The sequence below is a fragment of the Lissotriton vulgaris genome, chromosome 5, assembly GCF_964263255.1.
Source record: "Lissotriton vulgaris chromosome 5, aLisVul1.2, whole genome shotgun sequence".
In the NCBI taxonomy this organism is placed as follows: Eukaryota; Metazoa; Chordata; class Amphibia; order Caudata; family Salamandridae; genus Lissotriton; species Lissotriton vulgaris.
In genome coordinates, this window is record NC_141693.1 from 242846172 (window position 1) to 242866439 (window position 20268).

General features: G+C 45.8%; 1 protein-coding gene across 1 annotated transcript in view; it reads right to left on the reverse strand.

Annotated features, from left to right (window-relative positions):
• LOC147710588 (lysophosphatidic acid receptor 6-like) overlaps positions 1-19949 on the reverse strand; it is a 32620-nt gene extending 12671 nt beyond the window's left edge. The window contains exon 1 of the mRNA XM_086921267.1: positions 19871-19949. The gene's annotated coding sequence lies outside the window, so the exon portion shown is untranslated. The remainder of the gene's footprint in view (positions 1-19870) is intronic.
• Between the last annotated feature and the right edge of the window lie 319 nt (positions 19950-20268).

The window sequence follows — 20268 nt, forward strand, 5'->3', positions numbered from 1 at the left end:
CTTCTTCGGCCCGGCTTGCTTGAATCCTGATGGAGCAGTGAGAAAGGGACTCATGTCTGAGTATACCCTGCCACACCTATAGTGGCCAAAAACGATTTAGAAAAGGGGGTGGTGATGAACAGAGTGTCTGAGTTAAACAGACCACTCTTACCCAGTCCAAAGATCAGGGCTTGATCCATCACTGTTATTTATCTCACTGCCCCATCCCAGCTCAGAACCTGGCTATATGCAAATCAGTCTGTCCCTGGCCCAGTGCATCATGGGAACAGGGCAGACTAAACTACCAAGCCAATTCTTCACCAGAAAGGAGACAAGCTACCGGGGACCGGTTTCTGGCATTTCAGCCTTCTTCGGCCCGGCTTGCTTGAATCCTGATGGAGCAGTGAGAAAGGGACTCATGTCTGAGTATACCCTGCCACACCTATAGTGGCCAAAAACGATTTAGAAAAGGGGGTGGTGATGAACAGAGTGTCTGAGTTAAACAGACCACTCTTACCCAGTCCAAAGATCAGGGCTTGATCCATCACCGTTATTTATCTCACTGCCCCATCCCAGCTCAGAACCTGGCTATATGCAAATCAGTCTGTCCCTGGCCCAGTGCATCATGGGAACAGGGCAGACTAAACTACCAAGCCAATTCTTCACCAGAAAGGAGACAAGCTACCGGGGACCGGTTTCTGGCATTTCAGCCTTCTTCGGCCCGGCTTGCTTGAATCCTGATGGAGCAGTGAGAAAGGGACTCATGTCTGAGTATACCCTGCCACACCTATAGTGGCCAAAAACGATTTAGAAAAGGGGGTGGTGATGAACAGAGTGTCTGAGTTAAACAGACCACTCTTACCCAGTCCAAAGATCAGGGCTTGATCCATCACCGTTATTTATCTCACTGCCCCATCCCAGCTCAGAACCTGGCTATATGCAAATCAGTCTGTCCCTGGCCCAGTGCATCATGGGAACAGGGCAGACTAAACTACCAAGCCAATTCTTCACCAGAAAGGAGACAAGCTACCGGGGACCGGTTTCTGGCATTTCAGCCTTCTTCGGCCCGGCTTGCTTGAATCCTGATGGAGCAGTGAGAAAGGGACTCATGTCTGAGTATACCCTGCCACACCTATAGTGGCCAAAAACGATTTAGAAAAGGGGGTGGTGATGAACAGAGTGTCTGAGTTAAACAGACCACTCTTACCCAGTCCAAAGATCAGGGCTTGATCCATCACCGTTATTTATCTCACTGCCCCATCCCAGCTCAGAACCTGGCTATATGCAAATCAGTCTGTCCCTGGCCCAGTGCATCATGGGAACAGGGCAGACTAAACTACCAAGCCAATTCTTCACCAGAAAGGAGACAAGCTACCGGGGACCGGTTTCTGGCATTTCAGCCTTCTTCGGCCCGGCTTGCTTGAATCCTGATGGAGCAGTGAGAAAGGGACTCATGTCTGAGTATACCCTGCCACACCTATAGTGGCCAAAAACGATTTAGAAAAGGGGGTGGTGATGAACAGAGTGTCTGAGTTAAACAGACCACTCTTACCCAGTCCAAAGATCAGGGCTTGATCCATCACCGTTATTTATCTCACTGCCCCATCCCAGCTCAGAACCTGGCTATATGCAAATCAGTCTGTCCCTGGCCCAGTGCATCATGGGAACAGGGCAGACTAAACTACCAAGCCAATTCTTCACCAGAAAGGAGACAAGCTACCGGGGACCGGTTTCTGGCATTTCAGCCTTCTTCGGCCCGGCTTGCTTGAATCCTGATGGAGCAGTGAGAAAGGGACTCATGTCTGAGTATACCCTGCCACACCTATAGTGGCCAAAAACGATTTAGAAAAGGGGGTGGTGATGAACAGAGTGTCTGAGTTAAACAGACCACTCTTACCCAGTCCAAAGATCAGGGCTTGATCCATCACCGTTATTTATCTCACTGCCCCATCCCAGCTCAGAACCTGGCTATATGCAAATCAGTCTGTCCCTGGCCCAGTGCATCATGGGAACAGGGCAGACTAAACTACCAAGCCAATTCTTCACCAGAAAGGAGACAAGCTACCGGGGACCGGTTTCTGGCATTTCAGCCTTCTTCGGCCCGGCTTGCTTGAATCCTGATGGAGCAGTGAGAAAGGGACTCATGTCTGAGTATACCCTGCCACACCTATAGTGGCCAAAAACGATTTAGAAAAGGGGGTGGTGATGAACAGAGTGTCTGAGTTAAACAGACCACTCTTACCCAGTCCAAAGATCAGGGCTTGATCCATCACCGTTATTTATCTCACTGCCCCATCCCAGCTCAGAACCTGGCTATATGCAAATCAGTCTGTCCCTGGCCCAGTGCATCATGGGAACAGGGCAGACTAAACTACCAAGCCAATTCTTCACCAGAAAGGAGACAAGCTACCGGGGACCGGTTTCTGGCATTTCAGCCTTCTTCGGCCCGGCTTGCTTGAATCCTGATGGAGCAGTGAGAAAGGGACTCATGTCTGAGTATACCCTGCCACACCTATAGTGGCCAAAAACGATTTAGAAAAGGGGGTGGTGATGAACAGAGTGTCTGAGTTAAACAGACCACTCTTACCCAGTCCAAAGATCAGGGCTTGATCCATCACCGTTATTTATCTCACTGCCCCATCCCAGCTCAGAACCTGGCTATATGCAAATCAGTCTGTCCCTGGCCCAGTGCATCATGGGAACAGGGCAGACTAAACTACCAAGCCAATTCTTCACCAGAAAGGAGACAAGCTACCGGGGACCGGTTTCTGGCATTTCAGCCTTCTTCGGCCCGGCTTGCTTGAATCCTGATGGAGCAGTGAGAAAGGGACTCATGTCTGAGTATACCCTGCCACACCTATAGTGGCCTTAGACGGCTGTAATGCCAGAAACCGGTCCCCGGGAGCTTGTTTCCTTCCCAGTGTAAGAATTGGCTTTTGTAGTTTGGTTTGCCCTGTTCCCATCATGCACTGGGACAGGAACAGACTAATTTGCATACAGCCAGGTTCTGAAACTGGGATGGTGCAGTGAGCTAAAAAACGGTGTTGGATCTAGCCCTGATCTCTTGACTGGGTGAGAGCTTTCTGCTTAATTCAGAGACTCTGTCCCTCACCACCCCTTATTGTAAATATGCATTTAACCTGAGCCAGGAAAAAGGAACCCAAAATTCACTGCATAAAAAGCGGAAAGAGGAAGAGTCACCAATCCTGAATTCGGACGGGTCTAACAGAGAAAGTATCTCAGTGTGTGGCCTAGCAATGTTCAGGGCTTATTAACACACCTTCTTCCTTCCTTGATGACTAACCACTCACGAAGAATCCCATACAAGGAATTGAATAGGATAACTGCTGAGTAGTCTTTCATCACTGGAAGTATCCAGTTGTTGAAGGAACAATCTACCCAACAAGTCCTAAAGTGGCTGGTTGGCATCCTGTTTAGAGGAGGAGGAACCAGACATGGATGAATGTATAAAGGATCTGGGAAATGCAAATATGCTAAATGATAGCTATAGAAACTACAGGAGAAACTTGTAGACCTAGCAAGGACAGGATATTTTAAAATTAGAACAAGTCTCCCTCTATGTATCATTAACAAAATGTTTTAAGAATCAATTGTAGCTTGTCAAACAAATCCAATTAGATAACACATGAATGGCAACAACTGGAGACCTAAATTCTGTGTTATAATTTTTTATAGATGGATGTCATATAAGCTTCTACAATAAACAAATATTGGTGGCCTGTGAAATAAAGTGATCACACAGTGCAAATAGGTGCAGGTATAGAAACATTCAAGTGATCAAAGATCAGGCAACAAACAATTATTAGGTCAGTAACAGGGCTAATAGATAAAATGTATAATTTTGGTAACGTTGGATTCATTATTGTATATCAAAGGCTCCAAACTGATCAACTTATGAATTGGTTTGTCTTTATACCAATTGTTGTCAACGAAGTTTCAACCTAAGACGTGATTAAGGAGTCATCATCAGGACAAAACCCACATTTATGCAGAGCTAACGGATAAATATATAGGCACTGCTGGAATCGGCAACTATAATATATCATGGTGAAAAGAAGAACCCTCCAAATGCTTCGATGCGGCAATGATGAGTATTGCAGCTTTGAATAGAGCGAGTCAGGCTCCTAGAGCGTATGCCTGAGTTTTGCTGACCCATTACAAATAATGGTGTAACCCACAAAGCCAAAGGGCCTGGGCACAATATGATACATACAACAAAAACGGTCTTAACGGACACCTAGGCTAAATTGAATTAATTAACAAATAATATTTCAACACGGATAATCCTAGATAACCAATCCAGAGGAAAGGGTTAAATATTGCTTCTAGAAAGGTAAGCGTACACAGAAATTACATCACACAAAGAAATACAATTAAATGCAAGAAATTCAGATTGCATTGAAAATCAACATCACATGTACATTATTTATGTACAAAGTGCTTGTGCGTAAGATACAGAAGAAAAACGGGGAAAACCCACAGCATAACAAATTCCATTTGAACCACAGCCTGTCTGTATATCATATCAAGCAGCTAAATGTTCTTCCACTATATAATCAATCAATCAATCAGTGACACTTATAAAGCGCGCTACATACCCGTAGGGTCTCAAGGCGCTGGGGGGGGGGGTGGGGGGGGGGGTGGGGGGGGGGGGGGGGAGCCGCTACTGCTCGAACAGCCAGGTCTTCAGCTTCTTCCTGAAGGAGAGGTGGCCTTGGGTCAGGCGCAGGTCGGTCGGGAGGGAGTTCCAGGTCTTGGCGGCCAGGTAGGAGAAGGACCTTCCTCCTGTAGTTGCTCTTCGGATGCGGGGGACGGCGGCGAGGGCGTGGTTGGCTGATCGGAGGTGGCGTTTGGGAGCGTAGAAGTTGACTCGGCTGTTGAGGTAGCTCGGGCCTTGGTCGTGTAGGGCTTTGTGTGCGTGGGTGAGGAGGCGGAAGGAGATTCTTTTGTTGACGGGGAGCCAGTGAAGGTCTCTCAGATGTCCGGAGATGTGGCTGGTTCGTGGGATGTCGAGGATGAGTCTGGCTGAGGCGTTCTGGATCCGCTGGAGTCTCTTCTGGAGCTTGGCGGTGGTACCGGCGTAGAGGGCGTTGCCGTAGTCCAGTCGGCTGGTGACGAGGGCCTGGGTGACGGTCTTCCTGGTCTTGGTGGGGATCCACCAGAAGATCTTCCGTAGCATGCGTAGGATGTTGAAGCATGCCGAGGAGACGTTGTTGACTTGCCTGGTCATGGAGAGGGAGGAGTCCAGGATGAAGCCCAGGTTGCGTGCATGGTCTGTCTGTATATAGAAGTAATTGCTTGAATTAATAGTGCCTCTCTGTGGATAGTCTTATTCAAATCAGGCTGAAGAAAGAGAAAATTGTCAATGTTTCTACCTTAAACCGGGGAGGGGCCAATTAGGACCTTAGGTGCGGGTCTTCATCAGGACAGGGTGATCGATAAGAAGGGAGCAACCTATGAATGAGAGGAAACATACATCTCATTGAAACCATAGAAATAAAGGTGTGTGTAGAGTGATACAGACTCTTTTCATAATGTGCAAAATCTCACCTGGAGTCATGCACAGCCCAGTGAGAAGACTGACAGATGGATCCTGATGAGAGTGAAGGCCAACCTGCTCCTCATCTGTGGGGGAAACACCCTCCTTTCGCTATAAATTCAACATGAGACTAGCAATATTTGTGGAATCACAAAGAGGCGGCTCTACCTCTGCAGAAGTTATTGTGAAAAAAAGAGTGCACCGTGAATTGTAAATGTAGAGACTGGGAGAAAGCGGCCTTATGGTAAAAATCAAATCATGGTCCGTTCTGTAAAGAGAAGCGCAAACATATGTGTAACTATGTGCTTGCACTAAATTTCATCATGCGTGAGCGTGTTCACAAAAGGGGAGCAAGCAATCTAATCTGTATGGATAAGGGTGGGAGAGCCCCTTGCGAGTATATAAACAAGCCAAAATGATGAATTAATTACTGGCATGTAAGGAGCTTTGAATGAAAATGTGAGAAAGAAAAAGTGTGCAACGGCAAAACCAGGCAGCTTATCTCATGTGATACAAAGTATCACTGACTCTGCCCGAGAGAAAGAAGATAAAGATTACATGGTGTCAGCATGCATGTAGGTGGTGGCGCGTCTGATGAAAGCAGCATCGACATGTCACTTCCACCTGAGCTGTGTTCCTGACTGTTTTGAGTTGTAATCTTAGTTATTTAAAGTAAACCTCATTAATTCTGAGATCTAAACCATCGCTATAACAGCAGAGCGAGCAAAGACATTCCTATTGCAACCTGGTGACTGGCAATATTACATAACTGTGCTTAGTCCAGCGTAAACTTATAAGCAATCGGATCATACAAACTTAAATAAAGTAAATATCAAGGTCAGACAACCTTCCATTTACAATTCAGTACCATTATCAGTAGTTAAATTTACATATTGTATAATGCAATTTTCCCCTTAGGAAATGTAGTCACCAACCTAACCATGTTAACCATTACTCATTCGGCGGCAGTGCGGTAGAATGCAATTTCTTTCCTTGTACTGGGTTTGGCCAACATATAAAAACCCACAGGGACATTTGATCACATTGATTACATCTCCTTTGGGGAGTGGACACCACCCTGCCCCTAAATTGGCAAATTTAATCACAAACAAGATGGAGGAAACTGAAAAGTGGGGTGGTGCTGGCTGAATGTGGGCCCACCTCCTAATCTAACTAATTTTACTGTATGTTCTCCCACCGAATGTGTAGCAGGGGTGGTTGGCATCATCCACTCTCTGTAGATGGCTGGGTTAAATGAACTTCAAAGGCGGCATCGCTTCATGACTTGGAATGCTATTCTGGCCTGGAGGATGTGTGAAGCACCTCCGTCCAGAGCAGGCATTGTTCCTGGCCTCTGAGAGCGAAGGCTCTCACCCCAGGAGGTCAGAACCATGTCGGGTGGTGGCAGGCTAGCTAAGGCTAGTCAGAGACCACACCAGTGCTTGCTAGGTTGTGTGCACTTAATAATAACAATGGTATCAGTGTGGATTTATTAAGAAGAGATGTTTGGTACCAAAAATCCCTAGGTACAGTGAAGCCATCATGGTGCAGGGGAACCCGTAATGATGGGTGTCCATCCCGTGTACTCTATATGGCTTCCTTGCTCACTTACAAGAACTAAGAATGGACTAAGATATTGTAAGGTCATATCTGCTCAGGCAGATATGACCACACGCATGTGGTATAGTGCACCCTGCCTTAGGGCAATACGGCTTGCAGTAGGGGTGGCCTCCATTATCTGTGGGCATGGCACAGAGGGATGTCTGAAACAAACTAACTGTCCGTGGGTCTGAAATGTTACACGGTGCTCATCGACATCCTAGACCTGTGAAGCATATCTGATCACGCCTAAGGGAAGCTCTAATATAGGGACGGAGTCCCATCACTCACCGAGGTGACATACTACATCATATAGGATCTCCTCCCGGCTGTAAAACCGAGTACAGCCACGAACTACAACCCCCTCACTGTGAGGGAGGAGCTCAGGGATGTTTTTAAGGATTTCCTAGGATGTACTAAAAACCACCAGGTAATGAGCTAAGATGTATTGCTAAGTGATGGGCGCAGTGCTAAAGAAAAACGACAAAAAGTGTCAAAACTAACCACCAAGAGAAAAAAAGTTTAATATGTATCCCTTGGTGTCAGGATTAAAGGCAGTTTTGAAAAAATAAACTGCCACTATCTAGTCAGAGGGTCGGTCTACCTGTTTCAGATATCATGACCTACAGAGTGTCTAGCCTGCCTCAGGACCTAAAAAGTGTAAGCTACTGCATAATTTGTGAAAAATAATGTCAAACAGTAAGTGTAACTGAAAAGGAAACAGATATTACTTATCACACCACTTGTTTCAGTTCTGGGGTCGTGGTGTATTAGAACCCGTAGTGTGCGGGTAAAGAACCTCACCTCACCTGGCCACTGCTCAGGACGTGAGGCACCGCTCTCTCCGTCGGTACCCCAGGCTTCCGCTGAGTAGGGATGTGTGCCATGTTGACTCTCTGCACCTAGACACTTAGCTTGCAATGGCAGTTGGCATGGTCTTGGTGAGGGGTCCCTAGGGTGGCACCATACAAGCTGCAGCCCTAGTGGACCCTTTTCAGTTCCAATGCCCTAGGTACTAGGGGTAACTTTACTAAGGACTTACAAGGGGGCTGAAGTGGTGCCAATTGTGGAACAATTTTAGGGAAATAACACTGCTACTGGGAAGCTGGTTAGCAGAGACCCAGTACACCTCGGTCAAAGTTGCATCAAAAATCAGGCAAAAAGTGTGTGGGGGGGTACTGCAACAAAAGTCCAGCTTCCCACAGCACCAAGCAGAAAAGCAGTCCTTCTGAAAAAGCAGTTCAGAAGTGTCTAAAGATATGGGGTCAGTGCCCAAGTACTTAGACTAAAAAATGCCTTTGATGTAGCGGGTTACTTCAAAAGAGCCCTCAGAAGTGCACAAAGACCCCTTTAAGCCCAGCCGTGGCTCCATACTATCAGTAGAGGTAAATCATCCTTTGCGTGAGGGCAAGACACAACCAATGCAGATGTAGGTGTGAACCACCTCTCACTCTTCCTATCCAGAAAAATGATCAGTATGCAGATAAATGCAGATGTTTCTCCTGTAACACCCAGCACTTCCTGTGTTGTGGCTGTCTGGAGAGAATACACAAAGTGTAACTATCGCCCAACCCAGACATATATTTGAGACAGGCTGCAAAGCACAAAGAGTTATAGGCACATGGAAAGGCCCACTTTCAAAAAGTGGCATTTCTAAAATAGTAATGTGAACTTCAACGTCACCAGTAAGGAGGACTTATCCCTACCGTTCTAAACATTCCAAACATGGCAATACCTCTCCTCTCTGATCGGGAATTAACACTTACAAGTATATATGGGAATTCCGAATCCTAGCCCACTAGTGGAAGAGTAGGCCTTACAGTAGTGAAAAACCAATGGGATGTTGCATTTAATTTATGGGCCCTGGGTATAGGGCAGTGGTTTTCAAACTGTTTCAACCAATGGCTCCCTTGACCTACTGGTCGCTGGCCATGGCTCCCCATTATGTTACTTTATTTTTTGGGTGGGGGGAATGCAAGATCGGCTTCGGGAGCACTACCAATTTTTTTACCTGAAAATAATTGGGATGAAGCAGATGAAGGAATTATATTCATATATCGCCTGAAAGCATGGAAACACGCCCATTACCCCAGAATTACGCCCACAAACCAAAGACCACGCCCACAGGTAACTAGCGTCTAGTTGTGTGCAGGTCCAGCCCTCATGCCAAAGAAATAGAAGCCAACAGTGCCCCATTCCGTGGCTTTTCGGATAGCCATCCACATAGAAATGAAATGAAATTAAATTAAATGAAAAGGAGATTAATAGAGCGCGAGCATTCATCCGAGGGTGTCAAGGGGCTACACCTCCTCTTAAACGTGCCGTCTTCTCAAAGTCATGGAGCGTTCTAGATTTGTTTGTGTTGCCTGCATTTCTATGACCAAGCATGCCAGAAGTATTTCTGTGGGAGAACCTGTAAATCTAGAATTGATGGAATGAGGTGGTGCGTGCAGTTTAACATGCACAGATGTTATTGCAACCAAAGTAGCCATGGTCATTTTCTCTTTAGTCTGCCAAAGCCCAGATTAAATACATGCATTTATTCAACATCTGGCCTATCGTCCATGTCATGTCGGTCACATTGTGAGGCTCATTAACGAAGCCCTGGCAATAATTTCTCCATCTTCGATCACATCAGTTTTAGGAATGGCAAGTACCAAATATAAAGAATATATGACTTACAAGAAAGCCAGTGTTATGTGTATGGTACATACAGTTTGCCTTTTGGAGCTTTCTGTTCCCTCCAAATAAAGGCAAGTGTATTTAGAATTACTATAATTGAATTCCTATTACATGTATGATTGAAATTGTGAATTTGCGTGTCAATCATTTTTAAAGGCCTCGAGGCAGATTAACACACATAGTGTAGTTTTCGTTTCCTTTAATATTTATTTTAAATGTTAAAACCGTTTCCATTGTTTCTGTCTGCCTTAGTGGTTGTTGTCTATTGTCCCAGTGAATAGAGCAGGTAGCTTTTGTCCCCACTACAAGAGGCAGATTTCTAGAAAAAGGTATTTTAGGTCCAGCAGCGGATTCAATAATCATGCCTGCTGTACATCGATTTCAGCTGCTTGCACTCACAGCAGGATGGGCCCACCAATTTGGGAGAAGCCCAGCTGATCTGTGTGCTCAAATAGCTAGAAAGTGAGCAGTATCTAGTCTGCACGCATGACAATTGACGGAGCCTTGCATGTACTTCATTTTCTGCCTTTAGAAAACGTAACTGCAGAAGTTACACACAGGAACTAGACAACTAGAGCAATGTGTAAATAATGAGCCGCAAAAGATATCAGAACGAACCCCCCAACGCAACTTTATCTTTTGCTTTGGGAAACAAACGGCACAGAACAAAATGCTCTATTTTCTTTTCTGTTTACAAGAACAGCGATATTGTTTGTGTAGAATTAAAGGCTTCTTAGAAATTGTCAGACATTAAACTGTTCCCAGTATTAGTGGCAACACTCTTGAACACCTTAGCCGCGGCCGTTATTTCGCTGCAGTGCGGCGGTTCCGCGGAGTCGCGTAGCCCGTTGAATGTTCGCAGCACCAGGGAGGTAGTGCTCGCGACGGCCAACGGCCGACGGCAGCAGGGAAGAGGTTAAACACTGTAAAAAGCCACTATGTGGTATTCTCATGCAGTTGTTTCACAGTTTTTCAGCCTGGGTAAAAGGCTGAGCTGGCTCCCTGTACCCTTAGATTTCTCAGCTAACGCTGTTAACAGCTGTAGTAGGCCAGAGCAAAACAAGCCTAACATTTGGCACCCTAATTATAGGGTGACCAGGCGTCCCCGTTTTGCCAGGACGGTCCCAGTTTTTAACCAGCTGTCCCAGGAAATTTAAAAAATGTAGCTCATGTCCCCGTTTTTAAAAAGGGTTGACTGAAAACGGCGAGTGGTGTTTTTTATGTTTTATAAAGCAGGGATAGTTGGCAGTTGTTTCAAGAAAGCAATTTAATTAACAGCAAGCTACTGGGCTTAAAAATTGCATTTTATGTATGTTCTTACTGCCTGTTCTGTAATTCTCTGCTGAGGAGCGCTCTCGTTGTTTGAAGTAAAATTGTAGTCCTTCGTCTATTTTTGTGAAATGTCCAGGTTTTTGGCTTTAAAATTCTGGTCACCCTACCTAATTAGCTACCGGTGGTTCCCAAACTCTGTGCACGGCGCCCCTGGCTAGTTTTGATGGCGCACCAAGGTGTCGCAGCGCACAGATTGGGAACCACTGGTATAGGGTATACCACTTTACAAGGGACTTGCAAATAAATCAAATATGACAAACAGGTGTGAAGCACTCATACCATGTTTAGGGGAGAGAGCACATACACGTTAGCACTGGTTAGCAGTGGTAAAGGGCCCAGAGTCCTAAAGTCAACAAAAAGATCAGAGGAAGGCAACAAGTTTGGGGATAACCCCGCAGAAAAGGCCATTTCCAACACAATGCAAGTAGCATCTTTGAAGCCTTATGCCCTCTCTGGTTTGCAATTGCTGATCTGAATACATCTCTTGTTGCAGGCTGTCCTTGGGTTGCTCTCTACTGAGTGTCATTTCAAGCCAATGTGACTTTGTCCCTGCCTGGAAACATGCTGAGACTGACCTTTTCTCTATGCAATAGAAATACTTATTCTAAAACCCCTACTCCTTAGCTGTAGGAATCTCAGTTAATCTTACTACAGCAGCATCATTCCATTTAGTAATGGCTACACCACTTAAAAATAAGTATTAACTGGCTTTGTTGGAGCAAGAAGTGGCTACAGTGTGGTGTATAGTTGTTTTTGGGACGTCAAATGCCATAAGGAAGCAGAAGTGAAAACAGACGAAGAAGGTCCTTTGGCAATAACAGAAAACATTTGAAAGGCAATTGAGGAAGTAAACATGTCCCCCACTCCAAACCTCAGCCTGTTGGGCAACCATTCGTCAAATCTTTAAAAGACTGCTGGGTCCATCCTCGGTCTCCTTGGTACACTTTGAATATAATCAGATGCATGAAACTGTCTTTTGATGGTGTCAGCACTCTGATGAAATGAGGCCCTGATGAAATGAGTGCCAATTGTCTTGCTTGCTTCTTTAGTATTGAGGTATACGTGCATCTGCCATTCATAACAAATTAATGGAGGGGCTGGAGGCTTGGTCTGTAGAAGTGCTTTGTCATTGGTTAGACAGAGAGGTATGTACTCGTCAAGGCTTAGGAATGGAGCCTGCATCTCTTGCCTACGACTTCATTATCATTTGAATTTGTAGCTCCCAGGCCCTAGAAGAGGCAAATGGTTTTGTAAAAACAGCACTTTCGGGCCGTCAATTCTTGTCATGGCTAAGGGAATAATATCAGAAGGGAGTACCATGGGTGAGCCTGGTAAACGTAAGAAAAAGAACCATGGGAGGTTGAAAATGGCAAAATCATTTATCTTGTGTGAACGCGAAGTATAAAAATAAGACATCGTAAACACCATTTGCATATATGCTCAGGAAAAGAATTCAGATGCATTTGTATGCATTTCTTGTATTTTTTTCACCTTACGAACTACCAGGGCTTATTCATTTTGAAATTAGGAATCCAAAAACACACGTGTTTTAGCCAGCTCGACAAAGGTGTGTTGTTCCTCTGTTTTCATTTAACAAATCCGTTTAGTCTGAGAGTTGCAGTCTTTCTTACCTTAACCTAAACAATATCAATGTACATGGAGAGGCCAGGACTGGAGTCCCAATGTCTGATGTAGATGGACCCACCTGGTAAACCAGATATTGGAAGTAACTGCAGGGCTGGATATGCATGATTGTTGCAAAGAGGCAAAGGATGCTATAGGCAGAGAGTGAGCCCCTTAGAGCTACCACCGTCAACAGACTCCTCTATGAGGCGAACTACAGTTCTCTACACACAACCTCTCGATCTGGGTCTGGTCTATTCCTGTCCTCAGACCTCCCTCCATGTGTGTGGAACTTCCACAGACCACGTTCCACGTCTCTATCCTGATCAGCTTCCCTCAGTGCTATCCCAGAGATCAGGCACCCATCGAGCGCTCACAAAGTGTCTCTGTTCAAAGCTGCATCAGGCACTCCAATCCAAATACTGAGACATCTGCTGAGCTCTTCCTATGCATCTCTATCCTGAACTACACTCTGCGTTGTGTTCCTTATGCTAAAACTCCTTACAATGAACTCCCTGAAGTGCTGCCCCAGAACAGGGAGATCCACCAAGCCCCGCAAGAGATCTCTACGAGGGATCTGTATTCTAACAACTATCCCAGTTCTTATCCCCCCCCCCCACACACACACACCGAGCTCTTGCAATACGCCCAAGGCGTGGTATACAACTATCCTATTGCAGGGACTTCTATCCTAAGCTTCTTCTTGCATGTGTGCAGTGACAAATGTAAGACCTTTCATAAAGCATATCTTTCCTGGATGCAGACTGGTGTTGCTGGAATATGTATAGCTCACACTCAGTCATTTGTGTGGTCTTGTAGGACTGACTGCCATATTGCAATCCTAGCTCAGGATTCACAAAGCTCTTTCAATGTTTTCTTCTGAGATTTCCAATCCCATTCTACGCACAATACTGTGGTTTCCAGACATTAACAAAGCTCCCCACACGCGTCTATTCTAACGTGCATCATGCAGTACCATTGAAACATATACAAATCTCGCAGGACGCATCTGTTGCTTGAATTGAGGTATACACTGATGAGCACTGGTACCTCCAAATGGACGGACCAAATACGCTCGTGCAAACGACCTTTATTCTGACAACAATGCTATGGATCTGGGATTTCAGCTTGTAATTTCTTACCGCAATGAACATAGAGACCCACATTGAAGGTGTTGGGCTCATGCTGGTTCAAAACGTTTCCATTCTGAATTATCAACAACTTCCCACTGGCATTTGCATTTTTTGGGATGCAAAAGTAATGCAGTATTGCAAAATTAATACAGTATTCTAAGGCTGTCCCTAGTCCCATAATGCCTAAAGAACCAGCAACTACCCCATTCCTGACAGTAGTGTGGCAAGTGTGTCATGGGCCCTAGTGCAAGGAAGGAAATGGGCCCCTTGGCTGCTGCTTGAATGATAAAACACAGCAGAAATCAGGTATCTGTGGGTGCCCTAGTGCCATACCAAGGAAAGCTACGCCCTTGATCCCTCAGAACGTGTGAAAACACAAACATCTTTTTCCTTGTGTCCTAATCTCAGTCTTAAAGGAGAGCCTGCAGAAGTTGTAAGTCTTTGCCACCACATACTGCCAGATATACATAGAGGCCCTCTTTCTGGCTAGCACTGTAGGATGTTGGTCGGAAGTAGTAAAGCTGCTTCTCTCTGATCATCACCCCTGTCTTCCTTTAGATGATCTCCACAGTATGTTGTCCCTCCAGTCTGCAGATTGAATCACCACCTGCATTGTACCACCAATCTCATCAGTAAATTTCTGAGGCCCGGAGTAAAGTCTGTAGGTTTTCCTTAACCCTCGATTTATGTCCCTCAGCTGCAACAATTCGGCCAGCACTTACTCCTTAAGACCTGGGAGGGTCTCTGTAGAAATTTCTCCTGGAACATCCAACACCCTTAAATTGATGTTCCTCTGCAAATTATCAAGCATCCCAAGCTTCTCATGAAGTTTCAATATGGCTTCCACCGCACTCAGTTTGAAAATGGTCATCTGGCCGACACCCTATGGAGACACCAATAAAGTTAGCCCACACACAGCAGATAGCAGTCAGGTGGACAGGGAGCGCGCAGATAACAAGAGCAAAAGTACATGACACGTACAACTGGAGTCCGGGATCATTCATAAGGGTAAGAGGAGTACAAATGAAATACTTTAAGGGTCTGATACATAGGGTAAAAAGTCAGAGATGGTCGTCACAGTGAAAAGCATGATGGCCAAACTTGACAACAAATTGTTATGTGAGAGGGGTTGTGGCCTTGCAGGGGGCAAAGCCCTGAGTCTGCCAGTCCCTGAGAAACAAGCATTCGCAAAGCCAATAGGTCTCGCCTTGTTGACCTATTGGTTTTGCCAATGGTTTTCAACCATGCTGCAGAACATTACTGTAACCTCAGTGGGTGTTGTAGCTTCAGATGGAGTCTTGTGCACTTTAGAACGCTGGGGTTCGTCAATCGATGTCTCTTGAACACCATGAGGGGTTGGTTTTGTAGTAATTGAGGTCTCTGGAACATCAAATGGGGTGTATTTTGTGGCGATCGACATCTCGTGACCTCATGAAAGGTGGGTGCTGTGGTATTGAAGTCTCATGAAAATTACGGGTGAGTTTTGTTGTAATTGAGGTCCTTTGAACGCCGTGGGGGGTGAGGGTTATGGTAATGGTGGTCTCATAAAAATCATAAAAGGAGGTTTTGTGGTAATCGAGGTCTCATGGACACCACAAGGGGTAGGTGTGGTCAGACGGCTACCGGAGCCTGCCCCTAGCAGTGTACAAGGGTGCAGATATCGTTAAGGCAGCAAGGGCAGTGTCAATGTGTGCAGTGAGGAGCCCACTGCAGGCTGCTCCCAGCATCACAGAATAGTAACTATCATTTTTTTAAATTCTTGTGACGTTTTACATAGCGCAGACTTTACCCGGAAGTATTGGAATGCTTTACAAGAGCGCCAGTTACATTACCCAAGATCAAGTTAATTGTTTTTCCTTTTTTTAAGGCACTAGGAGATTTGCCCAGACTCAAAGGATGGTGAGCTGACGCCGAGACTCGAACATGGATGTATCAAAGTAGACGTCTCTGACCATAACGCCACATCCTCTTTCATTAGTCATTAGTGCAGCAGGTGCAGTGGCACCTTGACAAGGTAGAACAGTTATCATTAGTACAGAAGGTGCAGCGGCACGGTGTCGCAGTAGAGGTAAGAGGCCCACTGCAGCCTGCTCCCAGCAAGGAGCCCAGGGGCGCCGCTGTCATTAGCGCTGCAGTTGCAACGGCACTGGGCTGTAAGGATGAGAGGAGCCCGCTTCAGCTTGCTGCACCTATCATTAGTGAGGCAGATGGAGGGCACAGGGGAGTGAGGAGCACACTGCAGCCTGCATCCAGCATAGAATGCAGGGGTGCAGCTATCTTGAATTCATCAAGTGCAGTTTCAAAAGTGCGGGGGTGAGGAGCTCGCTACTGCCTGCTTCTATTTCGTTTTGGTTAACAATTGTAAGGACTGGCATATATGTTAAATGTGTTTATACTTCAATTTACTTGTGTACAGTACATTTTTTGGTGTTTCTGAATTTTGAGTACTTATTGTGTACAGTTTCTACACTTGTATATATTGCGCACATACTTTTTCTGAATGTTCACTTGATTGTTTTGACAAATGTGCCCTTGAAAACATGCTGAAAAGATAACTAAATTTTGACAAAAAATAAAAAAAAGTTTTTCTAACTAACCTTGTATATCACTCAGTACAGGCAGGCTGGGTGGTTTTCCAAATCACTAGATAAGTAATCCTGACTGGCCATTTTGTTCTGTTGTTGTATGCTTCTAGCATGGAGCACCGGGTGCAGCTATCTTTAGTGTAGCAGGTAGTGCTTAATTTGAGCCAGTGGTTTATGGTGCTCAGCACCAGCACTTAATTGTCAACACCGGTGCTTGTGACAAGAGATGACCACAATAGGTAATCATGAAGTCTATATATACATAAAAAATCACTATTAACTGCCATTCTTATAGCTTTGGAGGCCTGAAATAGTCCGAATTGTCACCCTTATAGGAGTGTGATGGTTAGTAGTTGTTTTGTTACTATCATTGGCAGCATGGCAGGGGCATGTGGTGCAGGCTGCAGAGGCCTCCTGACGAGAACCCTGGCAATTAATGTATTTACAAATTATAACTGGCAGCAAGTGCAGTTGTAGCAGGGTCTAGGGGTGTGAGGTACCCACTGCATCCTACTCCCAGTCCAGGGACAGGGCTATCATGAGTGCAGCAGGTGCAGCGTCGCTGGGGTCCAAGGGTGTGAAGAGCCCTTTGCATCCTCTGCTTCCAGCACAGGGGTGCTTCTATCATCAGTGGAGCAGTGCCAAGGGTGCAGGGGTGGGTGAAACCCGCTGCAGTCTGTTCCCAGCATAGGAGCACAGCACTCATTAATGCAGCAGATGCAGTAGCACCTGGGCCCGGGGATGTAGAGTTCACTGCAGTCTTCTCCCAGCATAGGGGTTCAACATAAGGGCAGCAGGTACAGTAGCACCGGGCCCACAGGGGCAAAGAGCCCACTCCAACCTGCTCCCAACTCAGTGACACAGCCATCATTCGTGCAGCAGGGGTAGTGGCACCTGGGCCCAGCGGTTTAAAGTGATCACTCCAGCTCGTTCCCAACACAGAGGTGTAAATATTAGTGCAGGAGGGTCAGTGACACTGGTGTCCAATGTTCTGAGGAGGCCACTGCTTCGAGCGCAGAGTACAGGTGCACAACTGTCATTAGTGCAGCAGGTTAGTGGCACCAGGGCCTACATGTTTGAGACGCTCACTGCCTCATGTTTCCAAGTCAGGGGCTTATTTAAGTATAGTGCAGCAGGTGCAGTGGCACTAGGGTCTATGGAGCCAGCTGCAGCAGCCCACAGGCATGGATGTCATTAGTGCAGCAGGTGGAGTGATACCAGGGCACAAAGTGGAAGGACCACATTGCAGCCTGCCCCATCCCAGAGCACTGAGGTTCAGCTATTGTTAATGCATCTACTTCAGTCATACCGGGGCCCTGGAGCGTGAAGAGCCAACTGAAGCCTGCACCCTGCACAGAGCAAAGGGTCACAGCTATCAATAGTGCAGTAATTAAACAGCACCAGTGCCTTGTGGCGTGGGGAGCCTCTGTAGCCTGCTAACAGAGAAGCTCCACTGTCATCAGTGAAACACGTCCAGTGGCACCAGTGTCAAGAGCCCACTGCAGTCTGCTCCTAGCACAGGGGCACCACTATCATTAGTGCAGCAGGTGTAGTGGCACCGCACACAAATGCTGATAACCACACATACGAAATGACAAAAGAGCATTTGCAAAGCCAACATGTCTAGCATTGATTGCCAACCTTTTGGTTTCGCCAATGAGTTTTTGTTTTGTAATGGTTTTTGTAAAAACTTATTACAAAATCTATTTTTGTTTCATCAAAAAGCACAAACAGGGCCAGTAGGACCTGGCACTAAAGAGGCCTAATATTCCTGTGTACGTGCACGTTGTGCAAGAGCAGGATGCCATCACTCACAGTGAAGTCAGCCAATGGCTGAAGTGGGCTGACTCATTGCTGCATGCTATGTGCTGTAGTGGGCCGAAGGAAAATGTGAATGGCATAACAACATAAGGATGAAGAGAGAGCTGGGGCGCCATCAGTCACAGTGAACTTATCCAGTGGCTGAAGTGGGCTGGCTCGTTGCCCCATTCTGCATGCTTGTAAAGGGAGGAAGAAAAATATGAAGGACACAACAGACCAATAAAGGATGAGGGCGGTTGAGAGCCTGTATACGTTTTACACATTTCAAAAAGTCTTGACTAACACAAGACACACAGTCACACTTACAGGTACATTGACTGACAGCACATCAATAGAGTCAATCAATCAAGAGGGAGGGACCAGGAGCTATTAAAGGTCCAGCCACCCATGCTCCTAACTCCAAATATTCATAGGAAAGGTTGGAATATCAATTGGTTCTGGGGAGACCTCCTCTTGGATGCTAAAGTCCTATTTCAGGGTCATGCATCTAATTGTTATTCGAACACCTCAATATAAAAGAAGAGCCTGGTTTCTAATTTCTTCTTATTACCCCTGGGTTTCTGTGCCCATTTGCAACTAACGGAAGTAACCTGATCACCCTCGTGGGACAAGTTATTATGAATATTCCATGCTGATAAAAGAGCAAAATACAATGCTTGTGACTTCTAATTGGAAGAATGGATTTATTGGTTACAATTAGAAGAACTCATGAAGGGTGATGTTATTTCCTAGTAAACAGAAGTGTTAATCAATGACGTACTCAATACTTTATCAAAGTATGTAAGGATTGCAAACCCTTTGAGTGCCCCTATCCTACAGTCCTATAACCAGGACACCCATTTAACACCCAGGTACCAGCAAACACTGCCTGAAGGCACTAACATCCTCTCCTAAGATAGGACAAACAAACACCACCAAACTATCAGGAAGGGAGAGCAAACGCCACCAGAATGTTTGTATATTTGTTGGATTTGTACAGTACAACGTCAGAGGCAAAGATTCAGTCAATACGTGATTGGCTGGGAACTTGGATCCTCAAAGTGGAGGTGGAAAGTTACTGCATTGAGATTTATTGTTCTTTGAGGAGGTGCGTTGTCTGCTTTTTCCAAAACTGGAGTTTGGCTGGGCCGAAATCGAGCAGAACGGGCTAATGAACACTACCAACAGCAAACAGGAGCACCATAAAAAAAGAAACCTAATCAACCTCAGCAAAGGTCAGGTACACCAATCAGGAACGGCGAGCAACCAACACAGGTAGGATGGGCTAGCAGAATGAACCAGATAAAAATGGGTCCGCAAACCCCACCAGGAGAGACGAGTAACCACCCCAGGCAGCAACAAACAGCAGGAGTGGGACCAAAGGATTTCATCATTTGAAGTTTTAGTTCCTCAAATATCTAAAAATAATGACAGTAATTATGATAACAAAAACATCAACAATAATAATAGTACATGGGCTGGGTGTTTCCATAGTTTTTGGTATTTTAAAATATAATTCTTCCTCTGTGTTTATGAACATTTAAAAAAAACGTTATTTGAATTCTAAACAGAAGTACCTGAATAAGTCTTAGTCAAGCGGTTTCTTCGCGGACAGCGGCGCTCCTCAGACAGCCTCCCGTAGACTGCTTCGGTCAGACCACGGGGGCTCTGTAATATTCCCCTCCATGGGAGTTCCTCTTTCACACCCTCAGTCTTTCCAAGGAGACATCACATCCTGGAGCCTTCTGAACTCCCTGACGCAATCATGTAATTTCACCCAGCAAGTAGTGGTGCTGCCCTGATAGGAAGTGAAAGTGGTGGCAGAAGACACAGGAAGCGTTGGCACGTAGAGGACAGGTTCACCTAGAGTACGCTGCCTTTTCCCCGAAGGACAATTGCAGTGGTGTAACGAAACTTGAGGGGGCCCCCCGTGCAAAGTACATGGAGAGGGCCCCCCATGCTCTGGACCCATTCA